The sequence below is a fragment of the Pseudophryne corroboree genome, chromosome 6, assembly GCF_028390025.1.
Source record: "Pseudophryne corroboree isolate aPseCor3 chromosome 6, aPseCor3.hap2, whole genome shotgun sequence".
NCBI classification, from domain to species: domain Eukaryota; kingdom Metazoa; phylum Chordata; class Amphibia; order Anura; family Myobatrachidae; genus Pseudophryne; species Pseudophryne corroboree.
The window spans coordinates 657781097-657798868 of NC_086449.1; the positions used below are offsets into that span (position 1 = coordinate 657781097).

Consider the following 17772-nt stretch of genomic DNA (forward strand, 5'->3'; position numbering starts at 1 on the left):
TATAATACTGGTGGTCACTGGTCAGCAAAATTCTGCACTGTCCTCCTACTATATACTACAATGCAGCACAGATATGGTGCGTTTTTCAGGCAGAGAAAGTATAATACTGGTGGTCACTGGTCATCAAAACTCTGCACTGTCCTCCTACTCAGGGACGGTTCTTAGTCTAGTGGCGCCCCGGGCAAAATATGGGGGCGTGGCTTCGAATGGGGGCGTGGCCACGACGCTGAAAGAAAAAAATAAATAAAAAAAGTATACTTACCATCCCCGTTCCTGATCCAGACCGCTGCAGACCCCCATCCGCCGGCGGCGCCGCTCTTCTCCTCTCTTCGATCTATGGGAGAGACGTTATTACGTCTCTCCCATAGAACAGCATAGACACTAGAGGTCAATTATGACCCCTAGTGTCTGTGCCACTATGCTGTGCGGTGCGCGATGACGTCATCGCGCATCGCACAGCAAAGGTCCTCTACATGAAGGGAAACTAGACCGCAGCGTCTAGTTTCCCTTCATGGAGAGGACATTTGCTGTGCGGTGCGCGATGACGTCATCGCGCACCACACAACTAAAGTCCTCTCAATGAAGGGAAACTAGACGCTACGCGTCTGGTTCCCTTCAAAGCGGGGGGGGGGGGCACAGCAGGGCACTGCAAGGGGCACAGTGGCGGATCTTGCCCTGGTGCGGCGCCCTCCGGAAGGCGGCGCCCCGGGCAAAAGTACCGCTTGCCCGTGGCAAGAACCGCCACTGCGAGTCCTACTATATAATACTAGTGGTCCCCAGTCCCCACAATAAAGCACACTGAGCACAGATATTTGCAGCACATTGAGCACAGATATGGAGTATTTTTCAGGCAGAGAACGTAGATATTTTCAGCACACTGAGCACAGATATTTGCAAGCACACTGAGCACAGATATTTGCAGCACACTGAGCACAGATATTTGCAGCACACCGACACGCTGCACACGTCCTCTCCCTATAATCTCCAATGCACGAGTGAAAATGATGGCGATGCGCGGCTCCTTATATCGAATACGAATCTTGCGAGAATACGACAGCGGGATGATGACGTTCGGGCGTTCTCGGGTTAACCGAGCAAGGCGGGAGGATCCGAGTCTGCCTCGGAACCGTGTAAAATGGGTGAAGTTCGGGGGGGGTTCGGATTCCGAGGAACCGAACCCGCTCATCACTAGTAGCAGCATATAAGTAAGCTGATACCCTCATATAAGTAAACAATTTATTGAATAGATATTTTTGTATTTTTTATTTGAAATAGTCATTTGAATAGTTTAATAAATTGTTTACTTTTGTACTGCTACCACTTTTATGTACATTCCTTTTATCATTTCTGGAGCATTAAATACTGTATGTCTTGTATGTTTTTTGGGAGTACTTTTAATTAAGCAGCAAAGCCAATTTCAACAAAAGATTTTTTGGAGGTGTAGCCAAAACTATTACTGTCATAACCGATCTTGCTACATGATAGTATTTTTAAATTTAAAAAGAAGTTAAGATTGATTAGCTCACCCATTCCCCTTCTCCGACTTTACCCCTTTTCCCCCCACTATCCTTTGTCTTGTCTTTCGTGTAGACTCTAGATCAGGGGTGGGGAACCTCAGGCCCGAGGGCCGTATAAGGCCCTCAAAGTCACTTGATCCTGCCCGGCAAGGCTCACCTAAACGAGAGGAGATGCCGAGCGCCCGCTGAGATTTTACCACCAGCGGGCGCCCGGCTCCTCAGCAGCAGCCGGAGGCAGGCGCTCACTCCTGAGCTCCAGCTTCTGGCTCGGGCAGTGTACATGTGTGGCTGTGCGGCACTATGGGAGAGACGTCATGACATCTCTCCCATAGTTTCGAGGAGAGGGAGGGCAGCGGTATGGAAGCAGGAGCAGGGCTGGTGAGCATTGTGTTTTTTTTCTTATAATGTGTGTGTGTGTGTGTGTGTGTGTGTGTGTGTGTGTGTGTGTGTGTGTGTGTGTGTAAGCGGCACTACTAGGGGGCATATTTAATGGGGCATAACTACAGGGGGCATATCTAATGGGGCATAACTGACTGGGCATATCTAATGGCCCAAAACAACTGACAGTGGGCATATCTAATGGGGCATAACAACTGACTGGGGGCAAATCTAATCGGGCATAACAAGTGACTGGGGGCAGGCTAATTTTTAAGTTGATAATTTTTGTGTGGCCCCTGAAGGATTTTATAAATATCCAAATGGCCCTTGGTAGAAAAAAGGTTCCCCACCCCTGCTCTAGATGTTCTATGCTTTACTTTATACCACATGTTTATACAATGTTGTACTGTTTGTAACATCTTTGTTTCTTCTGAAAAACCAAAATAAAGAATATATATAAAAAAAAAAGTTAAATTTTTCTATGATAATAATATATTTCAAAATAATAATAAAAAAATAATAAAAGAAAAATAAATAAAAAATTAAAAAAATACATGAATAAATTCCTGGACATCAGTCTGGGGTTCTGGGCTGAATGACAGTTTGGCTATATTCCTTTGGATATACAGTCCAAACCCATTACTACAGTGCAGTGGCTCATTATAGTATAGATTTATAGTGGGTGGGATTTGCTTTTCCAGGTTATACAGTTACTTTTAATAGATTGTAAATTGTATAACAGGGATGTAGTCATTAGGCCGACAACAGGGCCTGCTCAAGGCACGTTCGAACAGTACAGCTGGACGCCAAAGCTAAAGGGGCTCTTTAAACACAACTATGTGATGCAAATTCTATAGATCCAGATCATACATAGCTTACTCCCATAAAGTGCTGCAAAGCTATCACTAACCTCTAGTGGTATCCAGTCTTTAGGTCGACACTGTCTAGGTCAACAGTCACTAGGCTGACAGTAAGTAGGTCGACACTGACTGAAGGTCAACAAATGACTAGGTCGACAGGTATGGAAGGTCGACATGGTCATTAGGTTGACATGGGCAAGGTCAACACACAAAAGGTTGACAATTTTTTGGGGGGTTTCAGAACCTTTTATACCTCCTCTATCCAAGTGGGCATGGAGCTGGTTGTAAACTGTGCCCGAAGCGTGGCGAGTGACGCGAGACCCACAAGGGGACGCGTTTGAACTGTAAGTGGCCCTAGCTGGAAATTCGGGGCAAGAAACACAAAAAACGAAATCAACTTTTTTTGCATAGACCTTGCCCATGTCAATCTAATGACCATGTCGATCTTCCATACCTGTGATGTGTTGACCTTCAGTCAGTGTTGACCTACTTACTGTCGACCTTCAGTGGTCGACCTAGTGACTGTGGAGCTAGACAGGGTCGACCTAATGATCCACATCCACCTCTAGTAAGCGACATTTAGGTGCTCTGATCCTGCATCTCATTGCCCACTCTAGAATAGTAATGTTTATTTGTGTGTATATATATATATATATATATATATATATATATATATTTTTTTTATATATATATATATATATATATATATAAGCTGAGGTGGACTGTAAATGTGAAAGCATCGCAGTAAGATAGTAATGGCAAGTGAGTCGTGAACAGTAGCGTACGTACACTTATAATGGCTGAGCCACAGGTGCAACTATGGCCCTCATTCCGAGTTGGTCGGTCGCAAGGCGAATTTAGCAGAGTTGCTCACGCTAAGCCGCCGCCTACTGGGAGTGAATCTTAGCTTCTTAAAATTGCGACCGATGTATTCGCAATATTGCTATTACAAACTACTTCGCAGTTTCAGAGTAGCTCCAGACTTACTCTGCCTGTGCGATCAGTTCAGTGCTTGTCGTTCCTGGTTGACGTCACAAACACACCCAGCGTTCGCCCAGGCACTCCCACCGTTTCTCCAGCCACTCCTGCGTTTTTTCCGGAAACGGTAGCGTTTTCAGCCACACGCCCCTAAAACGCCGTGTTTCCGCCCAGTAACACCCATTTCCTGTCAATCACATTACGTTCGCCGGAGCGAAGAAAAAGCCATGAGTAAAAATACTTTCTTCATAGTAAAGTTACTTGGCGCAGTCGCAGTGCGAACTTTGCGCATGCGTACTAAGCGGATTTTCACTGCGATGCGATGAAAAAGAACAAGCGAACAACTCGGAATGAGGGCCTATATACGCACCTCAGGCGGCTAATCGTATACACGATGGGTATGCACATGCATGAATTTGATATAGTATCTGCATGAATTTGATATAGTCAGTGTCGTCATTATGAACATGCCAGCAGTTTCATGTCAATATATACATCATACCTTTGGCTAAATGTAATAGCCTTCAAGTTCTGGAGGTGCAGGAATTTGTGCAAGTCTGCCTGTTTATTCAAAGCAGTAATCATTTACAAGGCAAAGCCAGGCTGGTTTTCCCTTGTAAATAATTTCTGCTTTAAAAAAAACGGGCAGATTTGCACAAAATTCCAGCACTTCCAGAGCTCGGAGGCTATTACTTTTAGCTGCTAACCTGTGTAGCGTACATAGAAGATAATAGACTTTGAACTGCATTTAGCAAAAAGAACAATAGCAATGATAAATTTAATGAGTTATGAGCAGCTGGTTATTATTAAATAACAAGAACATTATAAGATGCATTCATTTTCAGGGGCAAATGTTTATACTGTAACCTGGGTTTGTCCCCGGAAATGAAAGGCAAGTAGCAAACTACAGCAGTACAGATGATGTTTATAACATACAGTACAACACTCTAATACTTACAATAATGCAACCATTCCAGCCCAGGTGATCTATGTACCTGACACGTGATATATCCTTTGTGACACTGTTAAAATATTTAATACTAATTAAGAATTATAAAATCATTTAAAAATGCTGTTAATGTAAAATCAACTGCATGCCTTATCTTTTGTTTTGGATCTTGGCTTAAATCTGCCACATTTTAGCTAATTAGCAGTTTACATACAGTAGTACTACACTATGGAGGTCATTCTGAGTTGTTCGCTCGCAAGGCGATTTTAGCAGAGTTGCTCACGCTAAGCCGCCGCCTACTGGGAGTGAATCTTAGCATCTTAAAATTGCGAACGAAGTAATCGCAATATTGCGATTACACACCTCGTAGCAGTTTCTGAGTAGCTTCAGACTTACTCGGCATCTGCGATCAGTTCAGTGCTTGTCGTTCCTGGTTTGACGTCACAAACACACCTAGCGTTCGCCCAGACACTCCTCCGTTTCTCCAGCCACTCCTGCGTTTTTTCCGGAAACGGTAGCGTTTTTTCCAACACGCCCATAAAACGGCCTGTTTCCGCCCAGTAACACCCATTTCCTGTCAATCACATTATGATCGCCAGACCGATGAAAAAGCCGTGAGTAAAATTACTAAGTGCATAGCAAATTTACTTGGCGCAGTCGCAGTGCGGACATTGCGCATGCGCATTAAGCGGAAAATCGCTGCGATGCGAAGATTTTTACCGAGCGAACAACTCGGAATGAGGGCCTATGTAAATGTCAGGAGGTGTGTGTGTGTGTGTGTGTGTGTGGGGGGGGGGGGGGGGGTAGAGGGTCTACTGTATATGTGTCTAGATTCCCACTGTTTGTGAGAGAGCCTAGAAACAATCTGCAAGTGTACAGGCGCTGCTTGAGAGCTGTCCCACATAATGCACTGTCCTCATTTCAAGGCAATGCTTCCTTAGATCACAGCTTTCCTGCCTCGTGGCATTTGCATACAGAGTCTGCTGTGTTCTATGCTTTCTACCAAATTAAAACTGTTCATTGCACAAATTTACGTCATTCCACATTTGGGCTTGACACTGTGCTCATTTCACTGGCAGAATTTAACTTTAAATAGTCTGCATAGCGTCCCCTATCATATTTGTTCTGACAAGATTCCCCTCCAGCAGCAACAGTCCACCCTGCACCCAGGTGGCCAGATTCCTGATCCTTCATCAGTGTTTCCCAACCTCGGTTCTCAAGGCAGACTTAACAGTCTAGGTTTTGAGGATACTCATGCTTTAGCATAGATAGTAAAATAAAAATAACAGAGGTACTAATTAAGTCACCTGTGCTCGAGTATGGCTGTCTTGAAAATGTGGACCATTAGTTTGCCTTGAGGACCAAGGTTGGGAAACACTGTCCTACATGGTCAAAGCCATGTCCCTAGGACTCACCCACACTATGATACTACCAATGGTGGCGTCTATAGACACACTAGGCCAATGGTCTCCAACCTTAATTGGGGTGTGAGCTACTTTCAGAAAATAAAACCTCTGAAGGAGCTACCCACTCCCCTCAATGCGTGTGCATTCCTGCAAAAGTGGGTGTGGCCTCACAAAAGTTGGTGTGGTCTACAACTACAAGTAATGCCCCCCTCTGCGTAGTGCCAGATACACAAATAATGCCCCTCAGCAGTGCCAGATACACAAATAATGCCCTTCAGCAGTGCCAGATATTCAAATAATGCCTACCAGCAGTGCCAGATACACAAATAATGCCCCCCAACAGTGCCAGATACAATTCCCCCTGCAGTACCATTTAAATTGCCCCCCCCCCCCCCAGTGTCCGATACAGTGCCCCACACAGTGCTAACCCTTGCTGGCTTCTTCTACTGCCGCCGGTGCTGCTCCTCCTGTATGTGGGACGAAAGGGGAGGAGAGCACAGCGTGCGCCTCTCCTGTGAAGCCCGGAGAGCAGCTGCGGTGAGGGTGACAGAGTCTCCGCCGGCGGCGGGCATTTAAAATATGGTGCCGGTAACTGAGCCAATCAAAACTCGCGGTCCGGCAGCCAATCAGGTGCCGTCACTGCCAGTTCACGAGCTCTGATTGACTGACAGCCGGCACCATATTAAAAATGAAGGGAGGAGGAGTGCCAGTGACTGCCCAAGCCTGTGCGCTCTGTGAGCTACTGAAAATACTATGGCGAGCTACCGGTAGCTCGCGAGCTACGGGTGGGAGATCACTGCACTAGGCGGTATTACCGCATGTACAGACGCATGGATATACAGGGAAAGGCTTTGTGTCACAACTGAGGGCCTGAGCTGACGGGAGGCAGCCTCAGTTGTAGGGGCTGAGATGTAACGGAACCTGGGAGGTTGTATCAGACCCCTAGACATGTAAGTAACATGTAGAATAACTGCCCGAAGGCGTGACCACGACAACCAGGATAAAAGTCAATGATGTTTATTATGACAAACTCCGTAACACAGCAGCAGTAAAAGGAAACATAAAAGTCAACAGAGGATAAATACAATTCTTGGGTACTACAGGGTGGCAAGGGCCACAGGCACTGGTAGAGTGAGACAGTTCTTATAATCTTCTAGTTGGAAAGTCCTTACCAGGCCTGACTGTAGCAATGGAGAGAACCCAGGATCGTACCAGCTGATGTTCCAGGAAAGGCTGGGCTGCTGAAGGTAAAACGGCTGCTGTGGATACTGGCTGGAACCAGACTGTTGTTGGTACGGAGTGGATACTGGCTGGAACCAGTTAAATAATAAACGAACTTGAGAGCGATGAAATAATAATGAAGTTTGGAGTTTGAGAGCGGTGAAATAATAATACCGGTGGAGAGTGGTAAACTGCAGAAAAGGACACCGGCCCTTTAAGAGAAGCTATACACTGTTGGAAGCTGGGCTGGAAGCAGGTGATTGTTTGAGAGCGGTGAAATAATAATACCGGTGGAGAGTGGTAAACTGCAGAAAGGACACCGGCCCTTTAAGAGAAGCTGTACACTGCTGGAAGCTGGGCTGGAAGCAGGTGATTGTTGTAGCTGGAAACAGGTGAGTCCAGAATGGATCGGAGAGTCAGGCTGCACCGCAGATGGAATGCTGGTGCCGGTCTCTATAGCAGAAGTCTGGAGACAGGAGCTGGAACCTGGAAGACAACCACAGGAGAGAGACACACTGGAACTAGGTTAGACAACCAAAGCACTGACGCCTTCCTTGCTCAGGCACAGCATATTTATACCTGCAGCAAGGAAGGGGTTGGCTAGGCAATTATGCAGATTAACAATACAGACAGCAGATTGGTGGAAATGATCAGATGACAAAATCCAAGATGGCTGCGCCCATGCAGACACTTGGAGGGAAGTTTGGTTTGTAATCCATGTGAGAATTGAAACAACAATGGCGGCGCTGGCCACAGGAGACAGGAGACGCCAGACTGATGATTGCACATCTAAACCACGCGGGCACAGCGGAGGCCGCGGCTGACGTAATCGCCACTCTGACACTCTGCATGCAGGAACTCAGGGACAGCGGTGGAGGCCGCGGGGAACGCCATTCCAGATGTTACATGGCGCCGCGGTGACCGCGTCTCAGAGTGACAGGAGAGGAGGCAGGAATGTGGACATCAGTGTAACGGATGGGATCCGGTCCTGGAACGCTGAGCCAGCCTCAGGAGGCATCTGAAGGGTAAGTAATGGCGTCCAGATACCCGGATCGTGACAGCACCCCCCCCCCTTTAGGAGTGGCCCCAGGACACTTCTTAGGCTTTAAAGGAAACTTTGCGTGGAAATTTCGGACCAAGGCAGGAGCATGGACGTCTGAGGCATTGGTCCAAGAGCGTTCTTCAGGACCATAGCCCTTCCAGTCAATGAGGTATTGTAACTGACCGTAACGGAAACGTGAGTCCAAAATCTTGGCCACCTCGTACTCGACTCCCCGTTGAGTCTGAACTTTGGGAGCTGGAGGAAGTGCGGAATGAAACCGATTCAGGATCAGCGGTTTCAACAAAGAAATATGAAATGTCCTGGGTATTTTCAAGAAGGATGGTAACTGTAACCTGTAGGCAACAGGATTGATGACTTGTTCAATCTTGAAGGGTCCGATGTAGCGAGGTGCAAATTTCATGCTGGGAACTCTCAACCTCAAATTCTTCGTGGACAGCCACACACGATCACCCACCTTGAGAGCAGGAACCGCTCTACGCTTCCTATCGGCAAACTTCTTATACCTGAATGAGGCTTTAAGCAGGGCTGCGCGGACGTTCCTCCAGTTATTTGAAAACTGACGCAAGGTGACATCCACTGCTGGAACAGAAGTTGCGGGAAGCGGTTGGAATTCTGGGACTTTAGGGTGGAATCCATAATTAATGAAGAATGGTGTAGAAGAAGATGAGGAATGGTATTGATTGTTGTGGCTGAACTCGGCCCAAGGAAGGAGTTGAACCCAGTCATCTTTAGAGGAAGACACATATATACGGAGGAAGGCCTCCAAGTCCTGATTCACCCTCTCGGTTTGACCATTGGTCTGAGGATGGTAAGCCGTGGAAAACTTTAACTTGACTTGGAGGGCTTGACACAAACTTCGCCAAAATTTGGCTACAAATTGTACTCCACGATCCGAGATGATCTCTTCAGGAAGACCGTGAAGTCGGAAGATCTCTTGTATAAACACTTGAGCCAACTTGGAAGCTGACGGAAGACCGGTGAGAGGGATGAAATGTGCCACCTTGGTGAACCGGTCAACTACCACCCAGATGGTATTAAACTTGTTGCAGATAGGTAGATCGGAAACAAAGTCCATCGACAAATGGGTCCAAGGTCGACGGGGAACAGATAATGGAACCAGTTGCCCCGCAGGCGACTGGCGGGAGACTTTGTGTTGGGCACACTTTGGGCAGGAGGCAATAAATTCCATAACGTCCTTCTTCAGAGTTGGCCACCAGTAGGACCTAGAAATAAATTCAAGGGTTTTCTGAATGCCTGTATGTCCAGCAAAACGGGAAGCATGGGCCCAATGCATGAGCTTCTTCCTTAGAACTGGCTTAACAAAACTTTTCCCTGGTGGAGGCGTAGAGTCCATCCCTACCGTGGAGAATGCCAACGGATTAATAATAGGATGCTTGTCTGCAGACTCGGACTCATTTTCTTGCTCCCATGAGCGGGAAAGGGCATCGGCCTTACGATTCTGAGAACCCGGACAGAACTGGAGTTTAAAGTCAAACCTAGAGAAGAAAAGTGCCCATCTGGCCTGACGAGGATTCAGACATTGTGCGCCTTTGAGATATAAAAGATTTTTGTGGTCGGTAAGTATGGTGATTGAGTGGGAAGCTCCCTCCAACAGGTATCTCCACTCCTCCAGAGCGAGCTTGATGGCTAGCAACTCCTGATCGCCAATGGCATAGTTGCGCTCAGCTGGGGAGAACTTCCGGGAGAAGAAACTGCAAGGATGTAGATGTCCATCTTTGGCCCTCTGGGATAACACTGCTCCTACTCCAACGGAGGAGGCATCTACCTCTAAGATAAAAGGAGAGTCGGTGTCGGGCTGTTTCAGAACTGGTGCAGAGATGAACCGTTGCTTCAGAAGGTGAAAGGCCTGTGTAGCTTCCTCGGACCACTTGGACGGATTAGCACCTTTCTTGGTTAATGCAGTGATAGGCGCCACAATGGTGGAAAAGTCTCGTATAAATTTTCTATAATAATTGGCGAACCCTAAGAACCTCTGGACCCCTTTGAGGCTTAAGGGTATAGGCCAATTCTGGATTGCTTGGAGTTTCTCAGGATCCATCTCTAGTCCGGAACCGGACACAATGTAACCTAGAAACGGAATGGTTTTAACTTCAAACACACACTTCTCCAATTTACAATAGAGGTGATTGACACGGAGACGGGAAAGAACCTCTTTTACCCAGAAACGATGATCTTCGAGATTATTAGCAAAGATGAGGATGTCGTCTAGATAAACCACGACATGGCGGTACAAGATGTCCCTGAAAATCTCATTCACGAAGTGCTGGAAGACTGCTGGAGCGTTGCTCAATCCGAAGGGCATGACGAGGTACTCATAATGTCCGTCACGGGTGTTAAAGGCGGTCTTCCACTCGTCACCCTCACGGATTCGGATGAGATTGTAGGCACCCCTCAAGTCCAGCTTTGTGAAAATAGTTGCACCACTAACTCTATCAAAGAGCTCGGTAATCAGGGGTAAAGGGTATCGGTTCTTGACGGTAATATCGTTCAGACCTCTGTAGTCGATGCACGGACGCAGACCACCGTCTTTCTTCTTAACGAAGAAGAAGCCTGCGCCGGCTGGAGAAGAAGATGGTCGGATGAAACCCTTCGCCAGGTTCTCTTTGATGTACTCTTCCATGGAGTGTGTCTCAGGCAGAGACAACGGATAAGTTCGGCCTCGCGGTGGAACCTTCCCTGGAATGAGGTCGATTGGGCAGTCCCATTCTCTATGAGGAGGAAGGATATCAGCAGAGGCTTTACTGAACACGTCCGTGAAGTCTTGATATGGAGGAGGCGGAACATCAGATGACCTGGGGAAGGAAGAACAAACAGGAAGAACTTTGGCTAAACAAGTCTCAGCACAGGAGGGACCCCATGCCAGTATTTGCGTAGTCGTCCAGTCAATTGATGGGTTGTGGAGACGGAGCCATGGAAGGCCTAAAACCACTGGATGTATGGCTCTTGGAATCACTAAAAAAGAAATATACTCAGAATGAAGAACTCCCACTCTCAGACGAACTGGAAGAGTCCTTAAGGAAATGACTGCGTCAAAAATCTTGCTGCCATCCACGGCAGTCAAAGAGATGGACGAGGACAGTCTCTCGGTGGGTAGGGACCACCGTTTAACATAAGCTTCGGTTATGAAATTCCCAGCTGCTCCGGAATCAAGGAGGGCAATGACGTTCCTGTAACGTTGAGCAATTTGGAGCGACACTGGGAGGTTACAGTCATGAGGAGATGGAGAGGAGATCATTACTCCTAGCCGGCCCTCTCCTTGGCGAGCTAGGATCTGGAGTTTCCCGGACGTTTGGGACAGGCATTGATAGTGTGCGACGGAGCTGCACAGTAGAGACAGAGAGACTCAGAGAGACGTCTTCGGCGCTCAGCGGGAGATAGACGGGAACGACTAATTTGCATAGGCTCATCCTTGGATGGAGATGGTTGACGAGGAGGAGGAGCAGAAGATTTAGGAGTAGATGATCTTCCTCGCTCAGTTGCTCTCTCTCTGAAACGTAGATCAACCTTCGTGCAAAGAGAAATTAGCTCATCCAACTTAGAGGGCAAGTCTCTGGTAGCTAACTCATCCTTGATGCGTTCTGATAAGCCATGCCAGAATGCAGCATACAGGGCCTCGTCGTTCCATGCCAGTTCGGATGCCAGGATTTTAAACTGTATAAGATACTGTCCCACAGTACGTGTTCCCTGGCGTAAACGGAGAATCTCAGATGAAGCAGATGTTATCCGGCCTGGCTCGTCGAAGATGCGCCTGAATGTAGCTACAAAGTCAGTATAGGAGGATAGCAGGGGATCAGACTTCTCCCATAAAGGTGATGCCCAGTCAAGGGCTGAGCCACTGAGAAGGGAGATGATATAGGCAATTTTGGTACGGTCACTGAAGAAATTGCCAGGTAGAAGCTCAAAGTGGATTTCACATTGATTGAGAAATCCCCTGCAGAACCTTGGAGATCCATCAAATTTTGCTGGCGTTGGAAGATGAAGATGTGGACTGGAAATGGGTAAGGTGGGTGGGGTTACAGCTGGTGTCACTGTAGTGGACGCACCGGACGTGCCAGGTCCACGGAGGGTCGTTTGAATCCCATCCAGCCGTGTAGAGAGATCCTGGAGACAGCGGATGATGTGGCCCTGTGCAGCCTCCTGATGTTCAAGTTGGGCTGCCAGTTCTTGCATTGGCCTGGCCGCTTGATCCTGGTCTCCGGCTGGATTCATTAGGTCAGTGCTTACTGTCACAACTGAGGGCCTGAGCTGACGGGAGGCAGCCTCAGTTGTAGGGGCTGAGATGTAACGGAACCTGGGAGGTTGTATCAGACCCCTAGACATGTAAGTAACATGTAGAATAACTGCCCGAAGGCGTGACCACGACAACCAGGATAAAAGTCAATGATGTTTATTATGACAAACTCCGTAACACAGCAGCAGTAAAAGGAAACATAAAAGTCAACAGAGGATAAATACAATTCTTGGGTACTACAGGGTGGCAAGGGCCACAGGCACTGGTAGAGTGAGACAGTTCTTATAATCTTCTAGTTGGAAAGTCCTTACCAGGCCTGACTGTAGCAATGGAGAGAACCCAGGATCGTACCAGCTGATGTTCCAGGAAAGGCTGGGCTGCTGAAGGTAAAACGGCTGCTGTGGATACTGGCTGGAACCAGACTGTTGTTGGTACGGAGTGGATACTGGCTGGAACCAGTTAAATAATAAACGAACTTGAGAGCGATGAAATAATAATGAAGTTTGGAGTTTGAGAGCGGTGAAATAATAATACCGGTGGAGAGTGGTAAACTGCAGAAAAGGACACCGGCCCTTTAAGAGAAGCTATACACTGCTGGAAGCTGGGCTGGAAGCAGGTGATTGTTTGAGAGCGGTGAAATAATAATACCGGTGGAGAGTGGTAAACTGCAGAAAGGACACCTGCCCTTTAAAAGAAGCTGTACACTGCTGGAAGCTGGGCTGGAAGCAGGTGATTGTTGTAGCTGGAAACAGGTGAGTCCAGAATGGATCGGAGAGTCAGGCTGCACCGCAGATGGAATGCTGGTGCGGGTCTCTATAGCAGAAGTCTGGAGACAGGAGCTGGAACCTGGAAGACAACCACAGGAGAGAGACAAACTGGAACTAGGTTAGACAACCAAAGCACTGACGCCTTCCTTGCTCAGGCACAGCATATTTATACCTGCAGCAAGGAAGGGGTTGGCTAGGCAATTATGCAGATTAACAATACAGACAGCAGATTGGTGGAAATGATCAGATGACAAAATCCAAGGTGGCTGCGCCCATGCAGACACTTGGAGGGAAGTTTGGTTTGTAATCCATGTGAGAATTGAAACAACAATGGCGGCGCCGGCCACAGGAGACAGGAGACGCCAGACTGATGATTGCACATCTAAACCACGCGGGCACAGCGGAGGCCGCGGCTGACGTAATCGCCACTCTGACACTCTGCATGCAGGAACTCAGGGACAGCGGTGGAGGCCGCGGGGAACGCCATTCCAGATGTTACATGGCGCCGTGGTGACCGCGTCTCAGAGTGACAGGAGAGGAGGCAGGAATGTGGACATCAGTGTAACGGATGGGATCCGGTCCTGGAACGCTGAGCCAGCCTCAGGAGGCATCTGAAGGGTAAGTAATGGCGTCCAGATACCCGGATCGTGACACTTTGTAGCAGCACTTGCGTAAAGTCTCAGGTGGGTGACCGCCAAAAGATGCAGCCACATCTGCTCCCACATTTCAATTAGGACCTTTGGTTTTAGTTGATAGCAGAAACCAGTCCAGAGTGTTTATTCATGGTGTCGCTATTAGTAGAAACCAGACCATTCCACACCTATTTGTATTGTACTGCACTGGAGACACAGAATGGAGGAGCAAACCCAGATATAAACAACTAATTATCCAAATGATGTCAGATTGGGGTAAATTTACTAAGATGGGAGTTCTATTTAAGGTGGGATGTTGCCCATAGCAACCAATCAGATTCCAGGTACTATCTTCTAGAGGGTGCTAGATAAATGAGAAATACAATCTGATTAATTGCTATGGGCAACATCACATCTTAAATAGAACTCCCATCTTAGTAAATTTACCCTATTGTCTTTAAAATCATTGCTACAGACAAAGCCAACCTTATTGCATTAATCAGATTATCATGTTTTCCCCAGTGAAGTGATAGGGGAGTAGCCATGACTTTCCATGACTTCGGCCCCACGTTGCCTAACATACGCGTAGTATAGTCTTCCCCATCTGTATGATCTGTCATTGTGGCAAATAAATGTGCTCCTACCTGTACGTAAGGACTGTTCAGAACTGATTCATTGTCATAATGTGCATGTCTTAGGTGGGTGTCTTAAGTGTGTATGACCTGGGAAGGTGGTGAAGTTACCACCTCTCCCAATATTTAAAAGGCCAAAAGATTTTCCAATTAATATGTTGTAATTAAGAGGTTGAAATGTTGCAAAGCCCAATTAATTCATTGTTTTGTACAAGTCTTTAGTTGTATTATGCCACAGAAGAGCAGAGCAATAAACTGCTACCTTGTTAATCCTGCGTTGAAGTAAACTTCGGCCTATGTGATTGTACATGAGTTCCATAGGGAGACGTGTCTAAGCCAGCAGAGTGAGAAGGCAGCCGCGCTCGTGGGGATAAGAACGTGGTTCATTTCTCAAACACACATTTTGGAATTAGCTTTTATTTTCTTCACAGAGTTCAAAGAATAGAAGAACATAACTCATGCCCTATAAATGCATTCAGCGTGTAAAGTGGTAGAGAGTATCTATCAGAATAAAAATATTTCTAGTTAACCCTCGTCTTGGTTATGAGCATTTATAAATGTGCTGCTACGCATTGCCACAACACAACCCAACCTAGGTTTTAGTTTTTAATCATTAAAGACAACTCTGACCAGATATTATTAGGGGTTTATTCATTATTAGTATTATGACATTGATTGTACTCACAATTCCAGACATTTGGATATGCAGAACATAAATCCAGCATAGACATACCAGGTAAAGAAAAAAAGTCAGGACCTGAAAGCAGAGGGTAGAAAGGGCACTGTTCTTGTGAGAGCCTAAAATCTAGTGTGAGAAGCGCAGGGGTGAGATAACAAACAAAGATTCGGCTTACTCAGATGCTGATGCTGGAAACCATGTGATGGTGATTCGATTATGTGCCTTCAGACTCAACACTCGAATCTACAAAACTTCAACAGGCATCTTTTCTTCTGGCGACTTTTCTTCTCAGACGCCTCTTGCAGCATTAGCATATTAATTGTAAGGTATCGCACAGCCTCTTCTCTGTGGATGTGCAATATCGTACAATTATGAATCAGACCCAGTACACGGTATGAGTGTGCCATGTGTCTGCACATCAGCATTTTACTGTGCAAATATGTAATATGTAATAGGATTTGGTATATGTTTTTATTAGCAGTAATTTATTATTTTAGTTATATAGTACCAGCATATTCAATTGGGAATAAATAGTACTAAAACAAGACTGGGTAATAAGAGAAAGATAGGTAAGAGGGTCCCGCTCACAAGATTACAATCTACAGTATAGGGAAATATTAGGGGTCACTGTGACACTATGTATATACAGGTTGAGTTGAGTATCCCTTATCCAAAATGCTTGGGACCAGAGGTATTTTGGATATGGGATTTTTCCGTATTTTGGAATAATTGCATACCATAATGAGATATTATGGCGATGGGACCCAAATCTAAGCACAGAATGCATTTATGTTTCATCTACACCTTATACACACAGCCTGAAGGTAATTTTAGCCAATATTTTTGATAACTTTGTGCATTAAACAAAGTGTATCTGCAGTCACAAAATTCATTTATGTTTCATATACACCTTATACACACAGCCTGAAGGTCATTTAATACAATATTTTTAATAACTGTGTGTATTAAACAAAGTTTGTGTACATTGAGCCATCAGAAAACAAAAGTTTCACTATCTCACTCTCACTCACATAATTCCGTATTTCGGAATATTCCGTATTTCGGATATTTGGATATGGGATACTCAACCTGTATATATATATATATATATATATATATACACCATACAGTCGGTGGCAATCAGGAAAAAATGGCAGGACACGCTGCTGAGTGATAGACCAACATTTCAAAGCTGCTTTATTGCCTGATGACGAGGCAATAAAGCAACTTCGAAACGTTGATCTATCACACAGCAGCGTGTCCTGTCATTTTTTCCTGAGTGCCGCCGACTGGCGACTGTATGGTGTATCGTGGACCCTGCATGGGTTTCTAGGAAGGCACCAGCATTTACACTTTGTCTACATGTGAGTGCTGCCTATTCGATGTGTATATATATTAAATAAATATATATATATATATATATATATTAGCATATGATACACACACATCCCCCACTCTTTTTCTTCATGTATTTATATATATATGTTTATGCTGTAACTTATTTCCAGTGGCAGCATCAGCTCCAGCAGCACTGTGCCTACCAGGCGCCTTGCGGCTCCCGGGACTCGGTATAAGGCTTCACTCTGCTTCTAAGCCTGCCCCAGACTCCCATTGTCTAGTTTCACAGGAGTCAGTGGGCAGACTTAGAAGGAGTATGAGGCCTAGTGTCGAGTCCCAGGTGCCGCACGGTGCCTGATGGACACAGCGTTGCCAATCCCCGGATGAACAAGCACATCTATTACATACATCATATATGTTATATATGCTAAGGGGTTCTCCCCTGCACTATGTGGTCGGCACTGCATCCCAAGGGCTGCAGCCGTCAAGGCTTATTTCTATTATATTCTATTACCATATAAGTTCTGGAAACTTGGCAGTCAGCAGTAGCCTTGCAGTGATGGCTATAAGGGTCAGCTGGGCCTAGCAACACAGCTTCTGACAAATAGCCAGTAAAGGCAGAGAATATTTTATGAAATAATAAAAATTTGCTTAAAGAACAAAGCCTCTTAAACATCATCTGAAACAGGAAATATCCCATGATTTAAGAAGCAGTATATTATCCTAGGTTCTCAAACTCAGTGCTCAGGACCCTAAAGAGTTCATGTTTTCCAGTTCTCCCCACAGTATCGCAAGTGAAATAATTACAGCAGCTCCACCTGTGGATCTTTTAAAATGTGTTCGTGAGTGCACCTGCACCTGTGTACCTGATGGGCAGTGGTGGATCCAGTGGTAGGGCTGCAGCGGAGTCCAAATTCAAATAGGGGAGGCACACCAACTGCTCCCCAAACATCGATGGTCTGGGATCACTGCCAGTTGATGTGACTCCCCTATTTGAATCTTGGACTGCACCCCACCTTTGGAACCACCACTGCTGCTGAGTGACCTGGAAAACATGAACTGTTTGGGGTCCTGAGGGTCAAGTTTGAGAACCATTGTTG

At 46.2% G+C, this 17772-nt stretch overlaps 1 protein-coding gene across 6 annotated transcripts in view; it reads left to right on the forward strand.

Moving 5' to 3' along the window:
* Positions 1-17772, forward strand: part of TENM2 (teneurin transmembrane protein 2) — a 1540328-nt gene that overhangs the window by 856380 nt on the left and 666176 nt on the right. The gene's annotated exons all lie outside the window — the stretch shown is intronic.